Here is a 15,309-nt window from a genome sequence, read left to right on the forward strand (position 1 = left end):
GTTACTAACAAGGCTATACAAATCTGGATGCTTTAACACGTTGAAATTGCAGCTTTTCGATTCGATAAACGACTTAATCGTGCAGCTTGTGTATCACGGCTAACTTACGTGCACGTTATCAAGAGGATCAGACCACAATCGAGCTGTTCAATTATAGGTTTTATTGTCTAGTTAAAATAAACTTAGTTTGCATGTTTTTGTTTTTGTTAAAAAAAAATTTTTTAAATACAAATTATTTTATTATAATAGTGATATTCTTATTATAAAAGCGTATATATATATATATATATAGCTAGCTCTGGAAAAAAAATTCAGAGCTGTATATGTGTATAAATATATATAATTTCTCATGTTGCCATTCGGTACACAGTTTCAGTAGCCTATATATTGATTTAACATAAATACCTTGTGTGTATGTATATTCATTGCACCTATCTGTTCTGTTCAATGTTACTTTCATATTGAAGTCCTTGGTTATAATTATTAATAAGTATGTAGTGTCATAACTACATCTCTGACATTTATAAGAAACGAAACAGTTTGAAAATCGGTTGAAAATTGAGCAAGTTATGGTTATTTAAAGGTAAATGCACCATTAAAACACTGTTACGAGTGAGCGAGCTGCCTGTGACAAGATGGCCGCCAGTTGCGGACGGCGACCCCCTATGCGGCGACCTCCATTGGCCAACAGCGCGCACGAGACTTCTAGCCTTTATTATGGATATCTATGGTAAAAACAGCACGTGAGACTCGTAGCAGCAGATTCGAGCAGTTGTAGTGATTAGACTTGTGATTGTGTTAGAAAAATATCCAAGAAAAGTAATGCTTTTGTGACCAAATATTCTACAAGTGTTGAACTCTCATTGCATGGATTCACATGTTAATTCGCGGATGTTCAAAATTTGTCTGTGACTTCACATTTTTGATACGGGTGTGTGAATGCGTTTTGCACCATATTCACTGTAGCAAACACGTGAGCGTATGAGTTTCTTCATTTGTGATTCGTGCACCTGCAGTGAAGAATGTGTGAAGGTGTAACTGTTGTGTTGTGTTTGTAAGAGAGAGAAAAAGCTACAAGTTTACAACTCCTAAAAGATTTTTCTCTGTGACTTCAAATTTATTGATACACATGTGTGGATATGCTCTACAGATACAAATTTCACTCTCACACGTGTTCAGTTGTTTTGCACCAATAATACCTTCAGCCTGTAACTATTATTCCAGAATGTGCTTTGCTGACACCCTGTGGTAGAAGTGTTTATCACCAAGAAGACACAAGTAGGCCTATAAGGTTGTATTGGTGAAATCCATTCTCCAAGTTTCACCAGCACTTCCTTCCAAAAGGGAAGTCCAAAAGGGAATTACTTGCCTATTTAAGTCCAAACAGTGACTTTTTTGGGGTAAATAACGTAAGTAAATGTCTCACATTACATATGTGTCACGACCAGGGGTGGTAAGTAATCAAGTAAAAATACTTTGATACTTTACTTAAGTATTTGTTTGGGGGATCTGTACTTTACTTGAGTATATTTTATTTGCATCTACTTTTACTCTTACTCCACTACAATATTAAAGGCAAAGTTTACTTTTTACTCCTATACATTTCCCCATGCCCGCTCCAAGAATTAAGTATTTATTACACTTGATTTCCAAACCGTTCTGGTCATTCATGGATGATCCAGTCGGGTATAGACTTGGAAAAGCTGACAAGTCAGGTTTGCCACACTAACGTTAGCTCAGTGTTTCCCCAACTTTTTTATTTTGCGGCACACTATTTACTATGAAAACATCGGTAACATTTTACAATACAGCTGCACTATTATAATTCATGCCTAACTAATGCACAGATAATCATGAGTTAGTGTATTACTAATGAAGAACTAAACCATTTATTAATGATTACTGCATCAGCAACTAATGAACATTCTCTATGATTAATAGATTAAGTAATATATGAATTGCTATTAATTAAATATGACATCATTAATTCCCTAATAACATATTACATTAACTAATAATGTAAATTCATGTATTCAAAGCCATGCATTCCGACTCTCAGTTGTCTGTTTAATTAATCATTAATCATAACAATTGGCAAAATTATAGTATGACTTTACTTGTTGAGGCACATGACTATTAACTAATTGTTATGTAATATGTCATTATCTTGCTCCTCATCTGTTTTATGGAGCTAATGTTATGGAACATGTCTATTTTAAGTTTAACCCCTATACTGCGTTAAGGTGCTTCATTGTCTCTTATTAATTGCAAATCTAACAAATTCTTAATTGCAGTATCTAATCTTATCATTTGTTCAAAAAGCATTGCATATCAGTCCCAAAAGATTTGATCTGCTTATTGATATTTACAGTTAATTTGAATATTTACTTTTTACTTTCGGTACTTGAGTACGTTTTAAATCTGACGATTGACATTGACACTGATCAAGCTACCGCTTTGTTCAAGTGACCTCTAGCGGTGAAAAGTAGAGTAAAGTTTTACGGTCTATGATTTCAAGACGTTTGAAGACTCACGGCTTCATTGATGTTTCTTGTCTTCTCACATTGACAGTTACCAGTAATTATTACATTACACGAATCGCCTAAATTAGGCCTGTTTTCAGTTCAAAACGGAGAAATTACACAAAAGTGTATTAGTTTGCCTTGTAATTTTAAGCAGTCATTTAACAGTTCTATCCTAAAACAAACATCCATAACATCATGATAACGAAATAAACATTGCAAATTCATCCAAGCAAACTGATGAATAGGGTGAACTCAGCTAAAATGGGCCATCGGGTAAAATGGGCCAAATAAGGTTGTAGCATCATATCTCTTAATTTTTTTTTACAGCCAATCACAGTAACTGATCTTACATTGTTACTTCAACACTTGTTGACATGTAACAATAGTTTTGATTGGTCTGAGTTTTTTATGGTAAGCAGAGCATAGAGTTACATAAAGCTTGTCAGAGAAATAGTAAGGAAAGTGAGCCATCCATCATAAATAAGGGTACTAACGCAATTATAAGTAAGCCTACCAACAAAGCAAAGGTTTATGAACAAGGTTATGACATGCTCTTTCAAATAAAAAAGTTTAATTTAAAAAAGAAACTTCGATTTTTGTGAAAAGGATCATTTTATGCCGAAATGGCTGATTAAGCTAAAACTGGCCACAGTATTCAGCTAAAATGGGCTCCATAGACACGCATACACTTTTACACAGATTTTTTTTTTTTTGTCAAACATGTTCTAATCTTTAACAAAATGTTTGAAAAATATTTGACAAGCATACATGCACACAAAATACACTAATGCACAGAAACAAAAACAGTATGATCAGTTCATTTTATTTTATTTTTTAATGAAATATTTGTCCGACTTTCTGTTTAATTAAATACTGTTTATGGTGCTTTTGTGGCACACTAAAGACAGTAGTGTCATTTTACTGTTAAAAATAAAACATTTACATTTACATTTACATTTAATCATTTAGCAGACGCTTTTATCCAAAGCGACTAACAAAAAAGGGGAGAGTAATAGAAGCAACGGAACAGACAAGGCCAAAAACCTGTAAGAGCTGTAAGAAATCTCAATTAATTAGCACAATACACGACAATTTTTTATTTTATTTTTTTTTATTATTTTTTTTTTTTTAAGACAGACATCTACAACAAAAACTCACGTCCGCAAAGTGCCGAACACTGGATTTTGATAGCTAAGATAGCTACAACCCATTAGGACTAAGGCTGTTGCCCCAGCTGTTGTCGTTAATGCAGATTCAGTGGCCCAATGGGTTGGTTTTGTATTCTAGCTAAACGCGCAGCAATAGCCATATACAACAAAAACTCACGTACGCAATATACAGAACACTGGATTCTGATAGTTATGATAACTATGTAACATACCCGCCTGAAGGCACAAATCCGGATGAGAGACGTAGATATGATCCAGGAGTGTGCGCTTTTGGTCGTTGCTGTGGTGATCAGTAAGTGCTATTCTGTATTGGTCAAGTGCAAATGGAAAAGATGTGTCTTAAGATGTTTTTTAAGAATGGCTACAGACTCGGCAGCACGAATTGAGATCGGCAGGTCATTCCACCAGGTAGGAACGGTCCAGGAAAATGTCCGTGAGAGCGATTTCATGCCTCTTTGGGATGGAACCACGAGGCGCCGCTCGTTCGCAGAACGCAAGCTTCTGGAGGGTGTGTAAGTCTGAGCAAGTGAATTTAGGTATATTGGTGCCGAGCCAGAGGTTGTTTTGTAGGCGATAACTAGTGCCTTGAATTTGATGCGAGCAGCCATTGGCAACCAGTGCAGTTTGATGAAGAGAGGCGTAACATGCGCTCTCTTCGGCTCATTAAAGACCACTCTCGCCGCTGCATTCTGGATCAGCTGCAAGGGTTTGATAGTGCATGCTGGAAGCCCAGCCAGAAGAGCATTACAATAATCCAGTCTGGAGAGAACAAGAGCTTGAACCAGGAGTTGTGCAGCCTGTTCTGATAGGAAGGGTCTAATCTTTCTAATGTTGTATAAAGCAAATCTGCAGGACCGGGCTGTTGCAGTAATGTGGTCAGTGAAGTTTAACTGGTCATCAATCACAACTCCAAGGTTTCTTGCTGTCCTTGATGGAGTTATGGTCGATGAACCAAGCTGAATGGAGAAATTTTGATGAAGTGCTGGGTTGGTTGAGAAAACAAGTAATTCTGTCTTTGCAAGATTGAGTTTAAGATGATGCTCTTTCATCCAGTCAGAAATGTCTGTCAGACAGGCAGCGATACGAACACTGACTGTAGGATCATCTGGTTGAAATGAGAAGTAGAGTTGAGTGTCATCCGCTTAGCAGTGATAGGAGAAGCCGTGTTTCTGAATGACGGAACCTAATGATGACATGTAGATGGAGAAGAGAAGTGGTCCAAGGACTGAGCCCTGTGGAACCCCAGTAGCTAGATTATAAGACTTAGACACTTCACCTCTCCATGACACCCTGTAGGACCTACCAGAGAGGTAAGGCCTTGAACCACCGGAGAGCAGATCCTGAGATCCCCGTCCTCTTAAGTGTTGACAGGAGGATCTGGTGGCTAACTGTGTCAAAAGCAGCAGACAGATCCAGCAGAATGAGCACTGAGGATTTGGAAGCTGCTTTTGCCAGTCTCAGTGCCTCAGTTACCGAGAGCAAGGCAGTCTCAGTCGAATGGTCGCTTTTGAAGCCGGATTGGTTGTTGTCTAGGAGGTTGTCCCGTTCAAGAAACATAGAGAGTTGATTGAACACAACTCGCTCAAGGGTCTTTGCAATGAAAGGCAGAAGGGATACCGGTCGGTAGTTTTCTAAAAGTGCTGGATTCAGAGAGGGTTTCTTAAGCAGTGGGGTTACCCGAGCCTGCTTAAATGCTGTGGGAAAGGTGCCCGTGTGAAGAGAAGTGTTGACAATGTGAGTGAGTGCAGGAGTGATTGAAGAAGAAATAGCCTGAAGGAGGTGAGTGGGAATAGGATCAAGTGGACAGGTAGTAGGGTGATTGGAAAGGATGAGTTTAGAAATATCTGCCTCGGAGAGTGGAGAGAAGGATGGAAGCGTGTTCGTGTTAGTTGTTGAGATGTGCGTGTCAGTTAGTGATGAGGAGAACTGTTTGCTAATGAGAGCTGTTTTGTTGGTGAAAAATGATGCAAAGTCATTAGCTGTAAGAGTTGATGAAGGAGGGGGAGGAGGTGGACAAAGGAGAGAGGAGAATGTTTTAAAGAGTTGGCGAGAGTCAGAGCAATTGTTGATTTTGTTGTGGTAGTATGTTGTTTTAGCAGTGGAGACATTTGTAGAGAAAGAAGAGAGAAGTGACTGATAAAAGGCAAGGTCAGTATTGTTTTTAGATTTATGCCATTTCCTCTCTGCCGCCCTGAGTCCAGAGCGATGTTCACGGAGAACTTCAGACAGCCAGGGGGCAGATGGGTTGGGGCGGGCTGGTCTGGATGAAAGTGGGCAAAAACTGTCTAAGGAGGATGTTAGAGTGGAGCAAAGAGTGTCGGTAGCACTGTTAGTGTCCAGTGCTGAGAACTGAGCAGGTGGAGGGAGTGAAGATGAAACCATAGTGGATAGGCGAGAGGGAGAGAGTGAGCGTAGATTACGCCGAAAGGTAATCTGTGTAGGAGTACGTGTTGTATCAGGAGTCAGTATGAGGTTAAGAGTGATGAGAAAGTGGTCTGAGGTGTGTAATGGAGTAACTAAAGTGTTGTCTGTGGAGCAGTTGCGTGTGTAGACCAGGTCTAATTGGTTACCTGATCTGTGAGTAGCCGTAGTAGATACTAACTTAAGGTCAAATGAAGTCAGTAGAGTGCTGAAGTCTGCAGCTAGGTGTTTATCAAGATGGATGTTGAAGTCGCCAAGCAGAATCAGTGGAGTGCCATCCTCAGGGAAGCTAGAAAGTAACACATCCAACTCCTCCACAAAGTTACCGAGGTGACCTGGAGGACGATAGACCACTACCACATGGATTTTAACAGGGTGAGTAATAGTGATTGAGTGCGATTCAAATGAATTGGCCGGTAGAGACGGTAATGGATCAAATTTCCAATCATTTGAGATAAGCAAACCAGTACCCCCACCCCTCCCAATAGGCCGAGGAGTGTGTGAAAAAGTATAATTGCTTGAGAGGGCTGCAGGAGTGGCAGTGTCCTCTGGTTTGATCTAGGTCTCAGTTAGGGCCATGAGGCTAAGCTGAGAATGAGTCCCAATAGATGAAATAAAGTCTGCTTTGTTTACAGCAGACTGGCAATTCCAGAGACCAATTGGAATAGAGAGTAAAGTAGCAGAGGATGTTAGGATATAGCGCAAATTATTAGGATTACGGCGTCTCGTGCGTACGGAGCGTGATTTACGAGTGCTAGTAGTTATAGTTGAGATTTGAAAGCACATGGTGAAAAGGCCAGATAGGAATTAGAGCCGAACACAAATAATGAAAAGGAAGATGATACTCAAGTGCCTTGCCGGGGTCCTTGCTCGGGAGGAGTTGCACTGGGAAGAGTAGAAGTCTTTACACTCGTCGGTCTTCACACAAGGAGGGCTTCACACTGCCGCTTCCGCTGCCGCGGACTATCACGCTATTTATACTCACTTGAGTATCGTTATTGAAAGCAGCTGGGAACGCCCCCAACAAACTCGCTTTTCCCAACGTGGCAATGACCAAACAAATGCTAACTCAACAAATGCTAACTCCCACACACACCGAGAGAATATACCAAAACTAATAATACACACCTCAGCACTACACAGACACACTTATCCAACAACAAATGAACAAACAATCAAATGAGAAAAGTTACAAACACTTACAGAGTAGTTGTCTATCAGTCAATTGAATTGCTCCTCTCTAGCCCCTAAAACAATTTCGGCAAATATTATTTGTTTTGTTCTCTTTTTATATTGGCCCATATTATGGAGCCAGAATGGTGACTTTAAAATTTGGCATCACAAATTAAAATTGTCATTGAAAACAAAAGCAGAACTGAAAAAGGAAACATTGGCATTGAAACAAGTATTGGCACTGAAAAAATAAAATAATTAAAATCTTACAATCTTATTCTTTTATTGTATTGGGATTTATTTGTATTTTTCAATGACAATCTTCAGATTTTTTCTTCATGTCACTCTTTTTCAGTGACAGATTTTTTTTACAATATCAGTTTTTTTTCAATGTTACTGATTTTCAGTTTCAACTCTGTCACTGTTTTGGCGTGGACAGGGGCGGGGTCTGAGGGGAGGGGTAAGTAGAGCGTAGTTTGCATATCATTTGCATATAGGTATACTGAAGCAGTAGGCCGAGCGTCACTTTACTGGAACCCGTCGTCAGCTCTGAAGCCTCTTGGCATGACAAATGTCCAGTTTACCGGGAACTTCCAAGCCGCAAGTAAGTCTGTTTTTTTTTATCTGCCATTTGCATGTTTTCTCGTGCAACCTGGCCGGCTTGGTTAACTTTTAACGGCCGTTATGCTGTTTTGTTTTTTCCGACGTCGACTGGAACATGTAAATTACAAAACATTAGCCGTGTTGGCTAACTTAACTGTGGTTAATGTAGGGTCAAATATAAACACCGGTCACCATATGCACCGAACAAGGCTAAAAGTCCGGTTTGGCAAATACATTAATTAACGTTAGGTGTCTGTCGGTATATGTATGCTAAGTATGAGTAACGTTACATCACAACAGTGGCTAACAGTAACATAGCCTGTGACGTTAACACTGACATGATAAACAGCTGGGCGTCGGCTGTGTGGGCTACGTTACACTATTGACATCCCCAACCACACACACACACCGGAGACAGACGTTACTCCTAGGGCCGCGAGTGTGCTTTTATCTGTATTTAATGGTAGTTAGCGTTAGTCTCCAGCCCTGTGATGTCTCCTTTTTTTCTGTAGGAGTTAGAGGCCAGTGTTATTGCTGCTGCACATGACCTACGTGCTATCGCAAAACGTTCAGCAGTATCACACCAGCACAGCAGAATCCAGTGCCGTCACATCAGCACCATTAAATACAGGTAGAAGCACATTCGCGGCCCTAGGAGTTACTGTGTAACGCTGCCTTTAAGCCGAACTAGCGGCTCGTGTGTGTGTGTGTGTGTGTGTGTGTGGTTGGGGATGTCAATAGTGTAACGTAGCCCACACAGCCGACGCCCAGCTGTTTATCATGTCAGTGTTAACGTCACAGGCTATGTTACTGTTAGCCACTGTTGTGATGTACTCATACTTAGCAGCAACAAGTATATACCGACAGACACCTAACGTTAATTTTTTTTTTTTGCCAAACCGGACTTTTAGCCTTATTCGGTGCATATGGTGACCGGTGTTTATATTTGACCCTGCATTAACCACAGTTAAGTTAGCCAACACGGCTAATGTTTGTAATTTACATGTTCCAGTCGACGTCGGGGGGGGGGGGGGGGGGGGGGGGGGGGGGGGGGGAACAGCATAACGGCCGTTAAAAGTTAACCAAGCCGGCCAGGTTGCACGTGAATAAACATGTAAATGGCAGATAAAAAAAACAGACTTACTTGCGGCTTGGAAGTTCCCGGTAAACTGGACATTTGTCATGCCAAGAGGATTCAGAGCTGACGACGGGTTCCAGTAAAGTGACGCTCGGCCTACTGCTTCAGTATACCTATATGCAAATGATATGCAAACTACGCTCTACTTACCCCTCCCCTCAGACCCCGCCCCTGTCCACGCCAAAACAGTGACAGAGTTGAAACTGAAAATCAGTGACATTGAAAAAAAACTGACATTGTAAAAAAATCTGTCACTGAAAAAGAGTGACATGAAGAAAAAATCTGAAGATTGTCATTGAAAAATACAAATAAATCCCAATACAATAAAAGAATAAGATTGTAAGATTTTAATTATTTTATTTTTTCATTGCCAATACTTGTTTCAATGTCAATACAACTGTTTTCAGTGCAAATGTTTCAATGCCAATGTTTCCTTTTTCAGTTCTGCTTTTGTTTTCAATGACAATTTTAATTTGTGATGCCAAATTTTAAAGTCACCATTCTGGCTCCATACCCCCTATTTTACCTGAACAGCTGGCCCATTTTACCTGAATGTTATGCCGTGGCTCGAGAAGGTAACAGCTTATACTCTAACTCTCATAATTGTAAAACAATTATACTTTTTCACATTTAAAATGTATCTACATATTTAAGAGACCAATGCTAATTTATTTATAAAAATATCATTAGATCTCATACACAGCTTATTTGATGGTATTATAAGTCATTTACCAACATATGGCCCATTTTAGCTGACCTCACCCTACTTAGTCAGCAAAAACGCATTAAATTGATCAGTCATTGATCAACGCATTAAATTGATCAGACTCTCAGTCCAGGTAAGAGCAGTGTTTCTCCAGGAGCAGCGCTGCATTATATTCTTTAGTTCATCTGTGTGTGTGTGTGTGTGTGTGTGTGTGTGTGTGTGTCCCGCAGTACTACGCGCCGCTGGACGCCGCAGCTTACACTGATCACGTGGAGTGTTTGCAGCTTCTGCTGGGTGAACACAACGCTCAGGTCAACTCCATTGACGTGCTGGGAAAAACACCACTCATGATGGCGGCTGAGAACGGTCAGACGAACGCCGTGGGTGAGACACACACTCTGAGAATAGACACGAGAATAGAAGTGTTTTTCTCCAGGTACAACGAGTTCAGAGATCAAACGGTAGCTAGATCAGCACAAGTAACAAATGTTTAACATAAAAAAAAAAAAAAAAGATTAAAGTTTGGGGTTGGTAACTCATAAGCTCACCAAGCCTGCATTTATTTGATCAAAAATACAGTAAAAAAAAAAATTCTATGTGAGTAAATTGTAAACAATATATATAGTGTTTAAGTTTTTTGATGAAACAATATTTTCATGCAAAATTAACGCTTCATAGAAAGACATGAACGTGAATGACTATGAACGTGATATTGCTCATACATTTCTGTCTCAAGCGGCTCTTGCTGTCACCGAGTTCTTCTAAGCTATATCAAGTAAGGTGTTCTTAGTTTTTTTGTGTTCTCTGGTTTTGTTTTCTTTGTTTTCTCCCCAGGTGGAGTTTTTATTTTCTCCTGTGATTCTTTGCAGTAGCCTATCACTTATTATATTTGATACCTCAGGCTGAGAAATGCTTCTGTTGGATTATTTTTTGTGACTTGCTAGCTCAAGAGGGCGATAGAGTTTCCTTCAAATGTCTGTCATTAAACCAGCCGCTCTAAACATGTCTACATACTACTCTAGATCTGACAGCAGCTGGATATATTGATGGAATCATATTGATGGATATATATTAATGGAATCATATTGATGGATATACTGATGGATATATTGATGGATATACTGATGGATATATTGATGGAATCACATTGATGGTGATATAATTGTGACGAGTGTTTGGTTTCTCCAGAGGTGCTGGTGAGCAGCGCAAAAGCAGATTTCACATTACAGGACGCACACAGAAACACAGCCCTGCATCTGGCCTGCAGTAAGGTACAAACACAATGAACATGAACAAAATATGAGAGTCCAGCATCTATTGTACATCAGAACGTACAAACAACATAAACACAGCATGTGAGCAGAGCTGCTGAGGTGGAAAATCACTTCCTCCTGCTGCTCCATGGATTAAAAACTCATCTTAAACCCACAGTATAAAACTCACAGTCATTTATGAATTAAAGACAGTGTTAGCACATGCAAAGTGACTGCTGGTATTTATATGCATTTTATGTAAGCCTGTTATACATTTTATGACGATTTTATTTACATTGCAAATCTCATTGATTTGCATTGCAAAGCCAACTTCACTTGTATTGTTGCTTTGTTAATTATTGAGAAGGTTGCGAACAGAAACCTCATCAACTGCACGAACGCAGCGCTGCATTTGTTTTCCTCCTCGTGATCATGATAATCTCGAAACTAAAGAGAGCTGCTCCTTTCTCTCTCGTGTCTTAGGCCGCAACACATTGCTGCTTGTTTCTAGCCATTTTGACGCCCTATACAAAATCCTTATTGGTGCCCCAGTCAAATTTTAAAAACCAATGTTGGTAATACTGGTATTAATTAATAAATACATATTCCAAACTATATTTATATATACATTTGTCAAAAATGATTAAAATTAATACCATTGTGTAGTCAGATGCCTGTATAGCCCATAGGCCATATAAATATTGTGTAAATATAAATATATTTATACAATCCCTAGTTGCTAAGAAATTGTTCCCAAACATAAATACATTATTATTACGTGTTATTATTACATTTCACATAAAAGTAATGCGAATAAATACTGATTCAGTGCAGTTTTGTTACTCATTGTGTGCGTTTACATGCACGTTCTTAAGCCGATTATGCCTAAAAAGCCAACAATGATCATGGTCATGTTAACGAGGTAACCCGTTTTCTTTTATCGGAGTAAGGTCATATAAACGGCGTAAGAATAAACCGGTCGGAAAAGGTCGTTTTTTGGAAAACTCAGAGTCAGATATACGGACATTATTATTTTTGATAGCACTACAAGGAAAAAACCTGGTTTATAAATAGTCATGTAAAAGCGGTTTACTTGTGTTGTCCGTTTACTGGTTTGCATGTAAACAGGGAAAACTGGTTTCAATAAGCTGATATTTTGGAGTTATCAGCTTATTGGTGTGCATTGATGCTTGAACTGCATCCTGCTTCCTGTTTGTCTCCAGGCTTATAGAGGTCTCCTGTGCTATCTTCTGGATTAGTTCTTCCTCACGTGTCCTTGTTAAAGGGATAGTTCACCCTGAAATTAAATTAAAGTAATCTTTTACTCACCCTGCTGTTGATTCAATGCCCTATGTCCTTCTAGCCCTTTTGGACCTCAAACGCAGACATTTTAAAAATAGTTCTACACGCACTCCTTCCTATTATAGCAGTGGATAGCAACCAGGGTAAAACATTACAAAAGTTATACAAAAATATGACGCAATGATACAGTGAGACGCAGACTTCCAGGCACCTATTTACTCTCCGTCAGGGTTCCCGGAGCACGGCAGATTTTGCCATTGGGTTCCGGATCACAGCAGGTGGATGAAATGATGAAGCGCTAAGGGTTTGTTTCCAGGAAGGGTTTTCCTGAGCTCCTTCAAGATGAGTTAGCCACCCGGGAACCAGTTGTTAGGATCTTGATAGCAATGGCCATTCACCTGGACACCCTCTTGTCTGAGAGAGCAGAGAACAGAGGACAAGGTTTCCAGCTAACCTTGCTCTAACCTTAGCTAAGGAACTTAAGATCCCTACCCAACTACTTCCTCAACCCCAAGCAGTAACAGCTTTTGATGGCAGACCTCTGGAAACAGGCAAAGTCACAGAAGTGACTCAGTCCCTGCGACTTACCATCTTTCAACACCAGCAGGAAGAGACTTTCTATCTTATTGACTCTCCTGAGTATCCAGTTATCCTCGGTCACCCTTGGCTGTGCAGACATAATCCCTAGATCGACTGACCCACTGGCACCATTCCTAACTGGGGTTCCACTCGCCAACCTGGATTCCTACATTAAGGACTCATTGGAAACCGGCATCATCCATACCTTTACTTCCCTGGCTGGGGCGACTTCTCTTTTGTAGAGAAGAAAGACGGACTTGTATGATTACTGGGCCCTCAACAAGATCATGGTTCGGAATTAATACCCCCTTCCCCTCATGGCCACTGCTTTTGAGCTGCTCCAAGGGGCTGCTCCAAGGGGACCTGAAGATCTCAAGGGAATTCACTTACACACCTAATCTTTCGATCCTTGAACCAGAAAGACCTTTCGTGGTGGAGGTGATGCCTCAGAGGTGGGGGTGGGGGCTGTCCTGTCACAGAGGGGTGATGATGTTAAATTTCACCCTTGTGCCTTCATGTCTCGCCGCCTGTCTGATGCTGAGTGCAACTAGCATGTGGGGGATAAGAGAGTTGCTTGCGGTAAAACTTGCCTTGAAGGAGTGGCACCATTGGCTTGAGGGGGCTCAGGATCTTTTCCAGGTTCTCACGGACCACAAGAACCTGGAATACCTCCAGCAGGCTAAGAGGTTGAACCCACGGCAAACACAATGGTCCCTGTTTTTTAATCAATTCCAGTTTCTCCTATCTTACAGAGCCGGCACCAAAAATGTTATGGATGCCCTGTCTCAAGCCTACTCTCCTGAAACACAAGAGAAGCCCATGACATCGATTATTCTGAGTTCTAGGATTGTCGCACCTCTTCAGTGGGAACTGGAACGAGTGGTACGAGAGACCCTTGCCCATGCGCCCGATCAAGGCAGGGGTCCCGCTGTTAGGCTGTATGTTCCTGTATTTGCCCGGGTCTTGAAATTGATTAATGAGTCGCCCTTGATGTGCCATCCAGGAAGTGCTCACACTTTGGACTACCTCCAGCGGCAGTTTTGGTGGCCATCCATCAAGAAGGACGTTCAGGTCTATGTGGAGGCCTACCCCATGTGCAACTCGGAGAAATGTCTATATGTCAGCGTCCCCAGAGGCTGCCCCTTTCCTTACCTGTTCCCCACAGGCCATGGTTGCACCTTTCTCTGGACTCTGTAACGGGACTTCCTCCATCACAGGGCAACACAGTCATCCTGGAGGTTGTAGACCCGTTCTTTTATTTAACTCTTCCTTGCCTTAAGTGTTGCCTGGAGTGTTTCGTTTGGGTCCAACACAATGAGCAATGCTATCTGCCCATTTCACAGCATGATTTCTCAACTGCCACAAATAGGCCTACTGCTCTAACAAAAAAAGATTAGTGCACTTTTTACTGTACCTGTTTTTGTAATCTGTCTTTTGTTTGAATTTAGCTTTATTGTATGGTTTAAAAAGCATTTCCTTGCCCAAGCATTGACCAAGCACTTTGGTCCAATGGTGTTGTTGAGATCTCTCTCCAAACGTAAATAGTATATGTAAACTTTTTTGACAGTACTCTGATCCAATGGCGTATAGGAATCGTCAGACAGTTAGTGGGGCGGCGGCAATAACACGGGCATCACAGTGTTTGTGCAGGAGCTGCTGGGTAAAGGGGCCAGTGGATGAAAACGGTGAGTGTTTAAGCACATTTATCATCAAAGCAGGATTGTTATAGATGAATAAAAAGGGAAAACCATAAAGAATGACTTGAAATAAACATAGTAAACATTAACTAAAATAAAATAAAATATTAAACTCGCCACGGCAATATTCTTATTTTTGTTTAGTTTAACTTGAACTAAAATAAACATTAACTGAAATAAATATGAAATTCAATAGATGTTAAAAATCTAATAAAAGTGACAAAAACAACATAATTACTAAACCTTTTAACAAAAAATTTAGTAAAAACAGAAAATATAAAAATATGATTTTACATTAAATCTCACGTTCACTTAAAGGGTTACTTCACTGCCTTTTCATATTAAACTATGTTATTCCCTTAACTTAAACGAGTTGATACATACCTCTATCGTCTCAGTGCGTGCACTTAATCTCTGACGTGCGGTGATGATCTGATAGCATTTAGCTTCGATCAAGTATGGTGACAAAATAAAACGTGGCGCGTTTCTAGTCGGATTAAAAAGGAGAACTATAATGTATGGCGGAATAGCACTTCTGAGAGTACTTCGGCTCGGCGCAGTAAAAAGTCCCGGCCGAAACATCTTTCCTCACACCTCCCCCTCACTCTCTCATTTCTGTCAATAGGGAGATGTGAGGGAAGATGTTTCGGCCGGGACTTTTTACTGCGCCGAGCCGAAGTACTCAGAAGTGCTATTCCGCCATACATTATATTTCTCCTTTTTAATCCGATTAGAAACGCGCC

Source organism: Pseudorasbora parva, chromosome 19, assembly GCF_024679245.1.
Source record: "Pseudorasbora parva isolate DD20220531a chromosome 19, ASM2467924v1, whole genome shotgun sequence".
Taxonomy (NCBI): domain Eukaryota; kingdom Metazoa; phylum Chordata; class Actinopteri; order Cypriniformes; family Gobionidae; genus Pseudorasbora; species Pseudorasbora parva.